This window comes from Homarus americanus, unplaced genomic scaffold (genome assembly GCF_018991925.1).
Source record: "Homarus americanus isolate GMGI-L3 unplaced genomic scaffold, GMGI_Hamer_2.0 scaffold4060, whole genome shotgun sequence".
In the NCBI taxonomy this organism is placed as follows: Eukaryota; Metazoa; Arthropoda; class Malacostraca; order Decapoda; family Nephropidae; genus Homarus; species Homarus americanus.
Window position 1 is genome coordinate 9,191,425 of NW_024746161.1, and position 14,654 is coordinate 9,206,078.

The window sequence follows — 14,654 nt, forward strand, 5'->3', positions numbered from 1 at the left end:
GGGCGGCGGCGGCAGAGGTGGGTGTCACGGGAGAGGTCAGGGAGCAGTCTGGTTCAGTGCACCAAAATACTTAAGTCAGAGTATCTGGGCCATAATGTATTAGGAGCTGTACCTCCCTGTCTACAATTTCTTTTACCCCCTTTTTTCTCTTTTTAATTTTATCGACAAAAGATGATTTATTTGAACCCAGCAGACGAACTCGGCCTTAAAATACGAGTCATCACCTAGAGACTCAGATAATGTGTCCAGAAAAACGTCATGAAGAGCGCAGTCAGAGGTCACCACAAACCCCCCTCCCCCCCAACCCCCATGGTAAATGTGGACACTGCAAAGTTGAAGGAAAGTTGTGAGTCTTTTAAGAAGCGGAAGGAAGGCGCGCGATCACTGACCCAGCTCCAGCTTTTGTGGCGATTTTTGAGCCTTGCAGAAAGACAAAGGTTGGAGATCACCCGTGAAAACTGGGGGGGAGGGGAGGGGAGGGGAGAGCTCTGGAGGGAGGGGGGGAAGGGGAATCCTGAAGGAGAGGTGGTGTGACAGGGTGGATGATGATGGAGGAAGGGAGGTAGAGGCCCCATCAACAGCAACAGGGAGAGATGACCTTCCTCCCCAACACACATCTCCGGATGGTATTAGATTAACTGACGTTGTGTATTAGGGAGTGAGTGAGTGAGTTAGCACACACCAGCCTGCCGCCAACGTCACTCATAATCACCATGTACTTAACTTGCTCTTCTGAGGGAGAGAGGAAGCTGGGGGAGCGTCACAGAGCACCAGCAGCAGCACCAGAAGAAGGAGGAGGAGGAAGCGGTACCCCTCGCATCGCTTCACCGATTTACCGCTGAATTGACGCGGCGGCAGCAGTGAACGGCCTTAATCCTCTCATTGTACCGGTGGGGGTCTTGGTGTTATTCTTAGGAGGTTCTCAAAGGAGGATGCAACTTCCGCCAGTGTGAGACGACCCCCACTCAGTGAATTCCTCCTGAAGAACCGGATCATCACCCCCACCACCAGCAGCTGACGAGCGCCGCGTGTGATACTCATGACAATTAGTTCACACGACGACGTCTCCTACCGCATAAACACAACACCTCAATCAGTAGTACCTATTATATACACACTTAAGTACTCTGTCGTGTACTAGATACCGAGTTACTTGTGGTGTACTCATACCAATAAAGTACAGGTATATAATTAAGAACTCTTTGTACAATTCTTAGGTTAGGTTAGGTTAGGTTAGGTTAGGTTAGATTAGATCGTGTTAGCTATTCCCTCTCTCAATTAAATTATGTTAACGCTGCATAGTGTATGGCTATAGTGTGGATGTACGGTATATATGTGGAGTGTGGATGTACGGTATATATGTGGAGTGTGTATGTACGTTATATATGTGGAGTGTGGATGTACTGTACGGTATGCAGTATATGTGGAGTGTGGATGTAATACAGATGTGTGGAAGGTTCAGACGGGTAAAAGTAGTAGGGCGGATGTAGACGAGATTAACCCCTGGATGGATGGATGAATGGATAGATGGATGAATGGATGGATGGATAGACACAGAGATAGATAGATGGATGGATGGATAGGTGGGTAAGGAGCGTGGGAGGGAGGGAGCCTGGGAGTGAGGTCAAGTGGGAGGGAGGGAGAGTGGCAGGGAGGGGAGAGGGCTCTAAACTCAACTCGGCAACATTTAGCGTGCACCGTCACCATGGCAACATCACCAGGTGTTTGCCGCTGGGTGTGTAGCTTCCTCTAAGTCCAGGTAATAATCTCCCTCTCTTGCACCCTCCTCCTCCCTGGTCAGCGTTTAAGCATCAACAAGTTCTGAGAGAAGTGGCGGCGGTAAAGAGCAAGCGAGGATACAGAAGGCGATTGGATTACACAGAAGAGGAGGAGGGGGAGGAGGGGGGAGCAGGAGGAAGAGGAAGGGGAGGAAGAGGAGGGGGAGGAGGGAAGAGGAGGGGGAGGAGGAGGAAGAGGAGGGGGAGGAGGGGAGAAGAGGAGGGGGGGGGAGTGAGGAGGGGGAGCAGGAGGAAGAGGGGGGAGGAGAGAGGGGAGGAGGAGGAAGAGAGGCAGCAGGAGGAAGAGGAAGGGGAGGAGGAGGAAGAGGAGGGGAGGAGGAGGAAGAGGGAGGGGGAGAGGAGGAGGAAGAGGAGGAGAAAGGGAGGAGAAGGAGAAGCAATAAGGAAGAGATGTTGAGTAGTCACATGATAACCAGGGGAGGAAGAAGGGGAGGAGGGGAAGAAGGGGAAGGGGAAATGGGGAAGGGAAGAAAGGAGGGGGCAGCTTGAAGCGACAGGATGACTGGTAGAATAATGGTATTGGCGGGTATAGGGATCCCATCTGCTGTCGTCAATGCAGATTATAGTAGACCGCTTGCCCTCCTGCACCACCACCACCAGCAGACACCACAACAGCTGTGACGCGCACCACCACACTACCACCACCACCACTCACCATCACCACTACCACCACCACTCACCATCTGCAGCAGTTACACGGTATTGGATGACTGCCACCATCACCACCACATCACCTGTAGGTACATCAACACGGATAATTGCCACCACCAATAACATTGTCCCCCCCACCTATAACACGTACAGGAGTTGTAAAATAATATATTTTTTTTTAATTTCCACCGAATTAAATTTACTTTAATCTGTAAGGTGGTCGCTCCCTCCTCCCTCGGTCACCTGTTGCCGTAACACCTGTAACACGGTATGCGGCCATCGACCTTCACCTCCACCCACCCCCCCATCTCGACACCCCATCACCACCATCATCCACCACCATCATCACTATATGTACGTAACTAATGAAGAGGCAGGATACTGCACCACGGTGTGTGTGTGTGTGTGTGTGTGTGTGTGTGTGTGTGTGTGTGTGTGTGTGTGTGTGTGTGTGTGTGTGTGTGTGTTCTCCAGCTACTCGTAGTCAGTGTTCCCTAATCAACGCAACACTTGTGGAACGTTTAAAAGCCCCATGTGGTAGTGGTAGTGATGGTGGTAATAATGGTAGTGGGAGAGGTGATGGTGGTGGTAGAGGTGATGGTGGTAGTAGTAGTAGTAGTAGTAGTAGTAGTAGTAGTAGTAGTAGCAACAATAATGGTGGTAGTGGTGGTGGTGGTAGTAACAAGTGGTCACACTAAGTGGATTAACAGGTATTTACTCGGGCTTCAGCACCGACACCTGTAAATTGGCGAGACGTTTATTACGCCACGGAGGCTCGCCAGGTGTTTGCCCGCTACTGTCATTCCAATCATCATCACCATCATCATCACCATCATCATCATCATCATCATCATCATCATCACCATCATCATCACCATCATCATCATACCATCATCATCATCATCATCATCATCATCATCATCATCATCATCATAATCATCATCACCATCATCATCATCATCATCATATCACCATCATCATCACCATCATCATCCCATCATCATCATCATCACTCTCATCATCATCACCATCATCATCACCATCATCTCATCACCATCATCATCACCATCATCAGCATTTCCTTCATCATCACCATCATCATCACCATCTCATCATCATCCATCATCATCACCATCATCATCCCATCATCATCACCATCATCATCATCATCATCATCATCACCATCATCAGCATTTCCTTCATCATCACCATCATCATCTCATCATCACCATCATCATTCATCATCACCATCATCAGCATTTCCTTCATCACCATCATCATCATTCCCAAAGCAACGGAAACGGTGGAATGGAGCAGCAACGAACAGAAAGCAATAAACGGAACTTCTAAACCAACAGTAAAACGTGCAGCAAAAGGTTCCATTCAAACAGTAAACGGCGGAATGAAACAGACGAGACTAACGGAACGAAAATGAAAGTAATAACGGGCAAAAATAACGGGTTGGCATAAACAGGAGACGCAAAAAGTAGGAGGAAAAGGTGGAGGGGGGGGCAGGAGGGTGGAGCGGTGAGGTGGGGAGAAGGAGAGAGAGAGAGAGAGATAACTAAATCAAGACAAAAACAAAAAAAAAAGCACAAAATAAATCAAAACAAGACAAAAAAGAGCCAAGGAAAACAAGAGCCAGGAAAAGTTAATGAGATATGAAAGGGTTATAAACAGGTTGTTGTGTGTGTGTGATTTTAAGTAGAGGTGAGAGCAAGGTGAAGGAAGGCAGGTGAAGGAGGAGGAAGGTAGGTGAGGGAGGAGGAGGAGGAGGGAGGGAGGGAGGAAGGTGGGAAGGGAGGAAGGTAGGTGAGGGAGGGGAGGAAGGTGAGGAGGGAGGAAGGAAGGTAGGTGAGGGAGGGGGGAAGGTGAGGAAGAGGGAAGGTAGGTGAGGGGAGGAGGGAGGGAAGGTGAGGAGGGAGGGAAGGCAGGTGAGGGAGGAGGGGAAGGAAGGGGCGTGGTGGGAAGTGTTCTAGATAAAGGAACAGAGGCAGGAGAGAGAGAGGAGATAAAGGCAGAGATAGAGAGAAGAGAGAGAGAGAGAGATGAACAGGAACAGAAAGAGTCCAACAGGGAGAAACAATGAGAAACTAAACTGTATATTTGGCACCACTTACAGGTCACTCACTCACTCACTCACTCACTCAGTCACTCACTCACTCACTCGGCGTAACAACCGACCCCAACACCACGACGCTATTTATAAATGATCTCTGGAATTTTTCTCTCGGTCATCAGTTCGTGTTCAGGTATATAGGATGAAACCCTGGTCCTCTAATTAGTCATTGGCAGGTAAAGGGGGAGTGGCATGAGAGAAGGGTGGTGGTAAAGTGTGTGTGTGTGTGTGTGTGTGTGTGTGTGTGTGTGTGTGTGTGTGTGTGTGTGTGTGTGTGTGTGTGTGATAATAAGCCAATGTAGGTGGGAGAAGTGAGTCTCAGAAGGTTGTTGGCCGTTTAATGTGTCAACGCTGAGCCTGCTATACTGTACACTTTCCCCATCCACGCTGCCCCGGCCTCCTCCTCCTCCTCCTCCTCCTCCTCTTCCTCTTCTTCTTCTTCGTCCTCCTCCGGCCACCTCTTCACCTCACTTTCTTTCTTCTCGTTTTCCTTCTCTCTCTCTCTCTCTCTCTCTCTCTCTCTCTCTCTCTCTCTCTCTCTTCTCTCTCTCAACGTCAGTAAAACATCACGAAATAATTGACCATCTCGACTGCTAAATACCAACTAATTGCTTCTTTCTTTATCACCTCTCTTGATTTCCTCTTCGTTAATCTCTTTTATTCTAACACTTGGGTTCTCACCGGTATAATAAGTCTTACACTGATATTTTCGAGGTGTAAGGCCACCAGCCTACCACCCACCCACCCACCCTCATTCCTCCTCCTTACCTCAGAACACCGCCACACTATACCCCACCCACCCCTTGTGTAATTATGGTCATATATATACTCACTTCAGTTATATAAACATACAGTACATAAACTCACTCACACACACACACACACACACACACACACACACACACACACACACACACAAAAAGTTATACAAGCACATAGAACAAACACTCATGCAAATACAAACACAGAAACAAAATTACTGTACATGTAACTTATATTTAACACACACACACACACACACACACACACACACACACACACACACACACACACACACACACACACACACACACACACACACACACACACACAAACAACATACATACATATACCCAAACCAAACACACACAAACACACACGTGCCAGTAAGCTCAACATTCCAGCGGGTGAGGTGTGTGGCGGTGTCAGTGACCTTCGCTGGTGGTGTGTGTTGCTCCCAGGGTGTGCACAGGTGTAGGTAGCATGTGTCTCATTACACCACCACTACACGTGAGCACAGGTGTAACATTTGTCTTCCATTAATTAATTTAAGCCCCCCTCCCTATCTCCCTATACCGATGTGTCTATTTAATGCACAGGTACAGAAACACGTGTGGGGAGGATCCTGAAGGAGGTGGGGGGGTGTCCTGAAGGAGGTGGGGGGTGTCCTGAAGGAGGTGGGGGTGTCCTGAAGGTGGGGTGTCTCTGAATTATGTGGAGGTATTCTAAAGGAGGTGGAGGCATCCTGAAGGAGGTGGGATATCCTGAAGGAGGTAAGGAAGTCCTGGAGACGTTGAGATAAGTCACAATCTCAAGTGCCTTCTCCTTCTGTCCGTCTCGACTCACAACTTCAAGTGCCTCGACAATTCTCTTTTTTGCTGGCAGGACATCTTGCCATCGTATAAATGTGTTTGTCTGTCTGTGTCTGTTTCTGTACGTAAATATTTGTGTCTGTGTATGTCTGCCTGTCTGTGTGTCTGCCTATCTGTCTGTGTGTCTGCCGATCTGTCTGTGTGTCTGTCTGTGTCTGTATGTATGTCTGCGCCATTACATTTCCGCCTCGACTTGTCTGTCTGTCTGTCTGTCTGTCTGCGTGTCTACAAATGACCCGTCTGGTTTTATAAATAGCTGAGAAAAAAAAATCACAGATACAAACAGAGATAAAGAAAAACAGAAGAGACAGAGAAAGAGAAAATGAGAGAAAGAGAGACAGAGAGAGAGAGAAACCTGCTGACCTCCCCTGAACCGGATACAAGCAGACCGGAACGGCCTCTTCAAGAAGTAACGGGAGGAAGAGACAGGCAGACAGGAGACAGAAAGACAGACAGACAGACACACACACACAGACACATACAGAAAAGACAGGTAGAAGAGACGGACTGACAGACAATCATGAGACTGACAGAAAAACAGACAGACAGACAATCTTCATCATCTTTAAAATGAGATCGAGCCGTGGCCACCACCACCAATACGACACGTCAATCACCACACTACACGTCAATCACCACTACGACACGTCAATCACCACACCACACGTCAATCACCACCAGCAGATGCAATCCAGACTACACGTCAATCACCACACCACACGTCAATCACCACTACGACACGTGGATAGATGGTTGGAGGATAAGATAGATGGATGGGGAGGATAAGATGGATGGTTGGAGGATAAGATAGATGGATTGGAGGATAAGATAGATGGATGGTTGGATAAATGGATGGATGAGGAGGATAAGATGGATGGTTGGGGAGGATAAGACGGATGGTTGGGAGGGTGGGATAGATGGATGGTTGGATAAATGGATGGTTGGGGGAGTGTCGAGTCGATGGTTCACTCCGAGTAAAATTGACTGGAGAATGTGACCTCTGACACCTGTGACCTTTGACACCTGTGACCTCTGACACCTGTGACCTTAACCCTTCGCCGCTGCTGACCAAAAGTGAGAATGAGATCTAATGGGCTGGAAGTCTGCTGGCAATAATTTTAACATATCTAAACCTAACCTAACCTGATCTAACCTAACCTTAATATACAGTCTAACCTATCCAAATCTAACCTAACACAACCTAACCTAACCCTTCTTCTTTAACCTAACCTAACCCCTTCACATTATCCACTCTACTTAGTGAAAATTTGCAAGGAGGAAAGACGACTGACAGCATCACAACACCCATGAGAAAACAAGGAAAAGACATACACCCCAAGTCAAAAGTTCGGCCGCTCCCAAACTGAAGCAGTATCGACCCCAAACGAGATAAAAAAAAGCTACACACACCCACCAGATGAGACAGTCAAGGTTCAGAAATTCATTCCGGTGACTCAGTTTGAACCATCCCAGGAGTGAATATTTGTCCCAGTGAATATTTGTCCCAGGGAGTGAATATTGTCCGGGGAGTGAATATTTGTCCCAGGGAGTGAATATTTGTCCCAGGAGTGAATATTTGTCCCAGGGAGTGAATATTTGTTCCAGAATATACAAGGGTGTCCATAAATTATTACCCTGATTAAAGCATCGTCTACCACTATTTTTTTTAGAACAACCATTTATGGACACCCTGTATTATACTGTGCACAGGACCGGACACCACAAGGATGGTCGCTCGCTGCCTGGATCATAACTCAACAGAAACGTGCTCAGCTGCAGGCAAGAATAAAGCACACTGTCCCCTTTCTTGACATATCTAACAAGTGAATTTACTGTTGCTATCTGTCTGTCTGTCTCTCTCTGATTTACTGATGTGTTACTTAAAGTGTGGAAACCATTACTCGGGTTTGGATGATTCGGTTTTTTTTTTTGTTTTATTTATCGGCCATTATTTCAATCTTAACTGGGAAGAATGTAGCTTGAGAGGTGTTAAGGAACAATGGTTGGTGGATGTGAAGGCTCTAGGACTCTAGGCTATATACAACTTTCCCTTTGATAACTCGCTTTAGATTTTTCTGACTAAAACCTAAACTAACCTAACCTACGACCTGTGACCTATGTTGACCTATGTTGACCCTGTATCCTCAAGTTAAAGTGTAAGAAAAAAAGAGTAGACACGGTGACCATGATGTCAACACATCTATAAAACATTGGTCACACACACACACACACACACACACCGTTTCCTATACACCCCATATCGTATCACTATGGTCCATACAGCCGCTCAATAGTTAATGATTTTTTTACCTTAATTTATTGCTTCTTTATACGACAACATCGTGACTCATATGATTAAATTATTTTTTGGGGTGACTTCGATAACAATAAACGATAAAGAACCAGTGACATCATCAAGGGTGGGAAGAAATTATCAGACGATTATTTATTAAAGTATTAAAAATAGATTTCTAGCGGTGCTGTTGGCTGGAAAAAAGACGAATTATCATATTATAGGTTTAACTCGTGTACCTGAATTACTTAAATGGCCAAAATACTGTGGTAGATATGTATAGGTCCTTCAGTGTGTTGGTGGTAGTGGACTATTGGATGGTGGTTGGTTAGTTGGAGGTGCATGATAATAGTGGTGTGTCTGGCATGTGATAGGTTCCATCTCCCCCTCCTTCTCCCCTCCCTCCTTTCCATCCTCTGCCCTTTCCAGCCAGTGACAAAGAAAAAAAAACGAACAACAACTCAGCGAGGAATTTCTTAAGCTCTACACCCACACGGATTTCACGAGAGGGTAACCAATGTTGTTTCTCTAATGTAATCCCGAGAGAGAGAATTACAATTTACATAACGTGGCCTACAGTTAAAGATACAGTCATGGTTGAAATACAGTTTATGGTCAGGATACAGTTAGCATACATCTCCAAGACTGTAGTTAGTATCTGACCAACATAATCCTGCCTCAAATGGCGAACTTGTTTATCTGACACAAACACCTGACTCATTTATTCATGCAGCAGAGGGAACACCACACTGGTCTCATGGCATAGGTGTGGAGATCAAGTCAGGTGTTGTTGTGTGTGTGAGAAGAAGAAAACTCATTTATATGCCATTTAGTTTATCTTCTTTGAAAGATTTACAGATCAAGATGACAAGAGGCCTTCGACCCATCCTCCGGTGAACACGTCGAGGCCTATATATCGAGGGAGAGAGAGGGACAACGCCTGGTAATCTACCCTGAAACACTCCCTTTGTAATTCTTTCCACGTTCTTCCCACTGACCCACGAAGATGAATAATTTAGTCAAGGTCAGAAGACTCGCTTAAGAGGGAGGAAAAATAAATAAAATCTTGATGAAATTACTCAGTAAGAGTTTGTGTTGTTCAGTTCAGTCAACAAGGAACTTACAATCAGCTCAGTGACAATTGATTCCCCCAAAAAACTTAGTCGACACAGGAAGATAGCATATCATATTATTTTTTGGTTGATATACTTCTGATATACCTCTAAAAGTATTACATTATACTCTCAAGAATAATATATCAGAAAGAGGTATCTAGTGATTGATATATACAGTATTATTATATATACATAATACAATATGCTATCACTCGTACGTATATTCGTTCACAAAATCATCCAGCCACCACCACAACCGCTCTCAGCTTTACCATCTTCTTCCATTAAATCCTCCAACTCCTTCTATGAACAACCGAACCCATCCTCAAAAAATCCCATTAACCTCACTCCCTCTCACTCCCTCACACCACCTCACCAGCCGGCCCCACTCCAAAGTCCCTCCCCTTCAGTCCACCCTGTCTGACCCACCACCCCAGCCCACCCTGCCGACCATTCTATCCTCTCCTGACCTACTTTGGGCTCAACACTCTCCCCACCCCTCCATCACCCCCCTTACCCATCCCACTAAAACCCTCGACCCGCCCCTTCCCTCCTCCCTCCTCCAATACCTCTCTCTCTCTCACAGCATTCCCAACTTTCCACTGGGGTCTCTCACTAGAATTTCGTCCATACTTCACTAATTACCTGTCTTTAGGCATACTGGGCCCCCCAAAAGTAGTAGCAGTAGTGATGGTAGTAGTAGTAGTAATAGTAATAATAATAATACCGGTAACAACAACAACAATAATAACAACATCAATAATATAACCACAATAATAAAAAAATAATAATAATAAAAACACCTAAAATTTCGCTTAAAAAAAATAAAATAAAAACAATAAAATAAAACACAGTCACACACACACACACACACACACACACACACACACACACACACTGCGACACACTCCTTCAAAATATCAGCAGCAGCTACCACTCGGAGCGGCCCCAAGCGTATAAACAAGAGATAATTATATGGCGTCGAGTCAAATGAATTCTTATCTGCAGCAGCGTAGTTCAAGAGAGGAGCATTAACAAAAAAATAGTTTATGAGTATTTGTAGTTTATGTTGGGGAGTGGGGGTGGTGCCATGTTGGGGGTGTTATGGGGGGTATCATGTTGATGGGGAGGGTGTTATGTTGGGAGGGTGTTATGGTTAGGGGTTGGGGATGTCAGGGGTAAATGGGCAGGAGGAAGAGGAGGAGAAGGTGAAGGAGAAGAAAAAGAAAGGAAGACAGAGGAGGAAAATGAGAGAAGGAAAAGAGAAGTGATGAAGAAAGAAGAGGAGGAGAGGGTAGAGGAGAGAAGTGGAGAAGGAGGAGAGGTTAATGTAAAGTTTGCAAACCGACTACCATGAATGCCAGCGTGCAGAGGGAGAAGAAAAGAGGGATAAGTCTCATCTAAACACACACACACACACACACACACACACACACACACACACACACACACCACACACACACACACACACACACACACACACACACACACACAGTCGTAGGTTCCACTAAACATACATAAGTCATCATATCTTTCTCCTCCACTACAAAGAAATTAAGGCAACATTTCACAAGATGCGTGAAAAGAAAAAGAAAGAAAGAATGAAAGAAAGAAAGAAAGAAAGAAAAGAAAGAAAGAAAAAGAAAGAAAGAAAGAGTCGTATCAAGGCAGTTCTCCTGAGTGCCTTCAAAAGACTTCCCATGGCGTCAGCATCCTTCAGTGAGTCTTATACATCCAGAAGATGAAGGATGAAAAGTTGAGGATTCCTGGCCAAACTGAGGGGTAAGGAGGGGAGGGGATAGGTGGTAGATGGGGAGGGGAGGTGGTGTGGGTAGGGGGGAATAGGGTGGTAGAGGGGAGGGGAGGTGGTGTGGGTAGGGGCGGGGGATAGGTGGTAGAGGGGGAGGGGGAGGTGGTGTGGGTAGGGTGGGGATAGGGTGGTAGAGGGGAGGGGAAGGGGGTGGGGATAGGGGGTAGATGGGAGGGGTGGGGATAGGTGGGTAGAGGGGGGGAGGGGGAGGGGGGATAGGGTGGTAGAGGGGAGGGGGGAGGTGGGTGTGGGTAGGGGGGGGGATAGTGAGGGGAGGTGGTGTGGGGCGTAGGTGGTAGAGGGGAGGGGAGGTGGTGGGGGTGGGGCGGGGGGATAGGTGGTAGAGGGGAGGGGGAGGTGGTGTGGGGTAGGGGCGGGGATAGGGGTGGTAGAGGGGAGGTGGTGTGGGGTAGGTGGAGGGGAGGTGGTGTGGGGAGGGGAAGGGTATGAGGGGTGTAGGTAGGTGGAAGAAGTGTGGAGAAGGTAGGGATGGGGTGTTGGGAGGAGGGGAAAGGGTGAGGAGGGAGGAGAGGAGTGTGGAAGGGTGAAGGGGTATATAGGAGGAGGAGGGGAAAGAGGAAGGAGATAGTAAGTAGGACAGGTGAGTGGGGGTGAGTGACACTGACCATACACAGACTTATGCAACACCACACAGGAGAAGATGACGATGATGATGATGATGGATGAGATGATGATAGATGATGATAACGATGATGATGTCCTGTGCCTGCCCAGTCTCCTCCCCCCTGGTCTGGCACACAGCAGACGTCAACACCTAACATAAATAGTGAGAGGTAATGAGTCTACCTGTGTGTCGATCTTACCTGTGGCTTTACCAAGATTACAGGAGGTAAACGAAACCATAATTGTCTAGAGATTTCACGTTTGATGTACACGAATAGGAGAGAGAGAGAGAGAGAGAGAGAGAGAGAGAGAGAGAGAGAGAGAGGAACACACAGAGAACAACAACCTTGCAAGCCTTGGCCACGCAAACGATATATTGCACGAGACCTCGACATGCAACCTTCTATGTTGCAGGCCGTGCAGGATGTGGGTCGTGCAGGGCTCTTTCAGATGTAAGGGAGGTGACACACACACACACACACACACACACACACACACACACACACACACACACACACACACACACACACCTTCTGGAGGTGGTAAGGTTGTCTTGGGGTCCACAGCCTGTCACCAGATACAGCAGGTTAGCGGATAAGGAGGGACTATGTGCCTGCTGCTGGGTCGTGGCGTACAACAATGGTGGTCTAGGTGGTACACTGTGAGGCAGAGGGTGTGCAGTGTAGAGGAACTGGGAGGGGGTGTAGCAGGTGTGTGTAGAGGTAGGGAGGAAGAGGTGGGTGTAGCAGGTGTGGTGAGAGGAGGGGAGGGAAGGAGGGGGTGTAGCAGGTGTGTGGTGTAGATGAGTGGGGGAAGGAGGGTGCAGGTGTGGGTGTAGAGGAGTAGGGAGGGAAGGAGGTGGGTGTAGCAGGTGTGTGGTGTAGAGGAGTAGGGAAGGAGGTGGTGTAGCAGGTGTGTGTGTAGAGAGCGGGGAGGGGAGGGTGCAGCAGGTGTGTGGTGTAGAGGTTTGACAAGAAAGTGTATAGTGTAACAACCTAACCTAACCACAAGACCAAAACAATAAGAAACCAAAACGAAACTACCATAAACACACACACACACACACACACACACACACAACAACACACACACACACACACACACACACACACACACACACATTTGCACATAAACCTTCTCAAAACTTTCTCCTTCCATTATACTGTCGGATGAAAAAGAAAACCTTATTATCAGAAAGTTATGTTGTGTGTGTGTGTGTGTGTGTGTGTGTGTGTGTGTGTGTGTGTGTGTGTATGACAGTTCTTGACACCTCTTACGCATGTCACTCTCACCATGCAAATCTTTTCTGACTATGATAGAAGGGGCGCCAGGCAGGTTAATTATATCGTCACCTGATTCTTAGTATTTCAGCAGTGACTCGAACAGGTTGACAGGTTGACAGTATATAAAGGTGTGTGTGTGTGTGGGTGCGTGTGTACCTACCTCCTCTTCTACATACCACATTCAAAATATTTACAAACACACACACACACACACCAGAACTTCACTACAACACGTCACAACCACTATAAACACGGTATACTGCATTATATTCACCTACATCAAAAAAAAATACAACTTTCTCCCATACCTTCTCTTACGTCTCCTGTGTTCAGATTTTTTTTCCCTCTATTTTTTCCTTATTTTTTCCCCCGCTTGTCCTCCATGCCCTCTTCTTCAACGTCGGGGTCTGGCGTTCGCATCTCTTCAACTGTGTGGTCAAATCGCACTTTTTTTTTCCCCCCTATCGTTGGGTCACATTCTTTTCCTTCTCCTCCCTCCTATCTTCCCCCCACCTCTTAACCCTCCCCTACCTCTCCCCTACCTCCTATTCCCACCCTCCCTAAGGAGATGTTCCCCTCCAACTAACACAAAGACGCATTAAAGGATTTCTGGTCAAGAGAAGAGACGAGAGGAGAATATGCAAATGAGAAATATTCAAATTATTAAGGGAACTAACTCTTCAGGCGTGTAGCACAGCCACACACACACACACACACACACACACACACACACACACACACACACACACACACACACACACACACACGACGATGATACATTGACGGAAATTGATCTTAACTCACGTGTATGTATACTGCGTCTATACATAGTTCATACCTGAGTTTTATAGGTCAAGGTGATGTGTATGAGAGGATTGGAACAAGACTATAGGCAGGTATATGTGGTGCTGTAACAATGTGTGTGTGTGTGTGTGTGTGTGTGTGTGTGTGTGTGTGTGTGTGTGTGTGTGTGTGTGTGTGTGTGTGAGGTGTCTAGAGTATAGGTACTAATCTTTGTTCGAATTGCCATATGTATACTGTTTTACCTGTATACCTGTGTTATCTTTATACATGCTAGACTGTATATTGTACCTTCATTGTCTGTAGACATGTTGAACCAATTATAAACTTACTCCGACGATTTTACTGAATAAATACTCCTCATCTCTCTCTCTTCTCTCTCCAGCATCAAAACACATCCACACTCGGTAATCGATGCATGGCTGGGACCCCTGTTGGCATTGAGAACTATTTTCACTCCCTCACCTCCCCCTCCCACCCCCTTCCTCCCCACTTATTTATTCCTCCCTGCACACCAACACTGCAGTT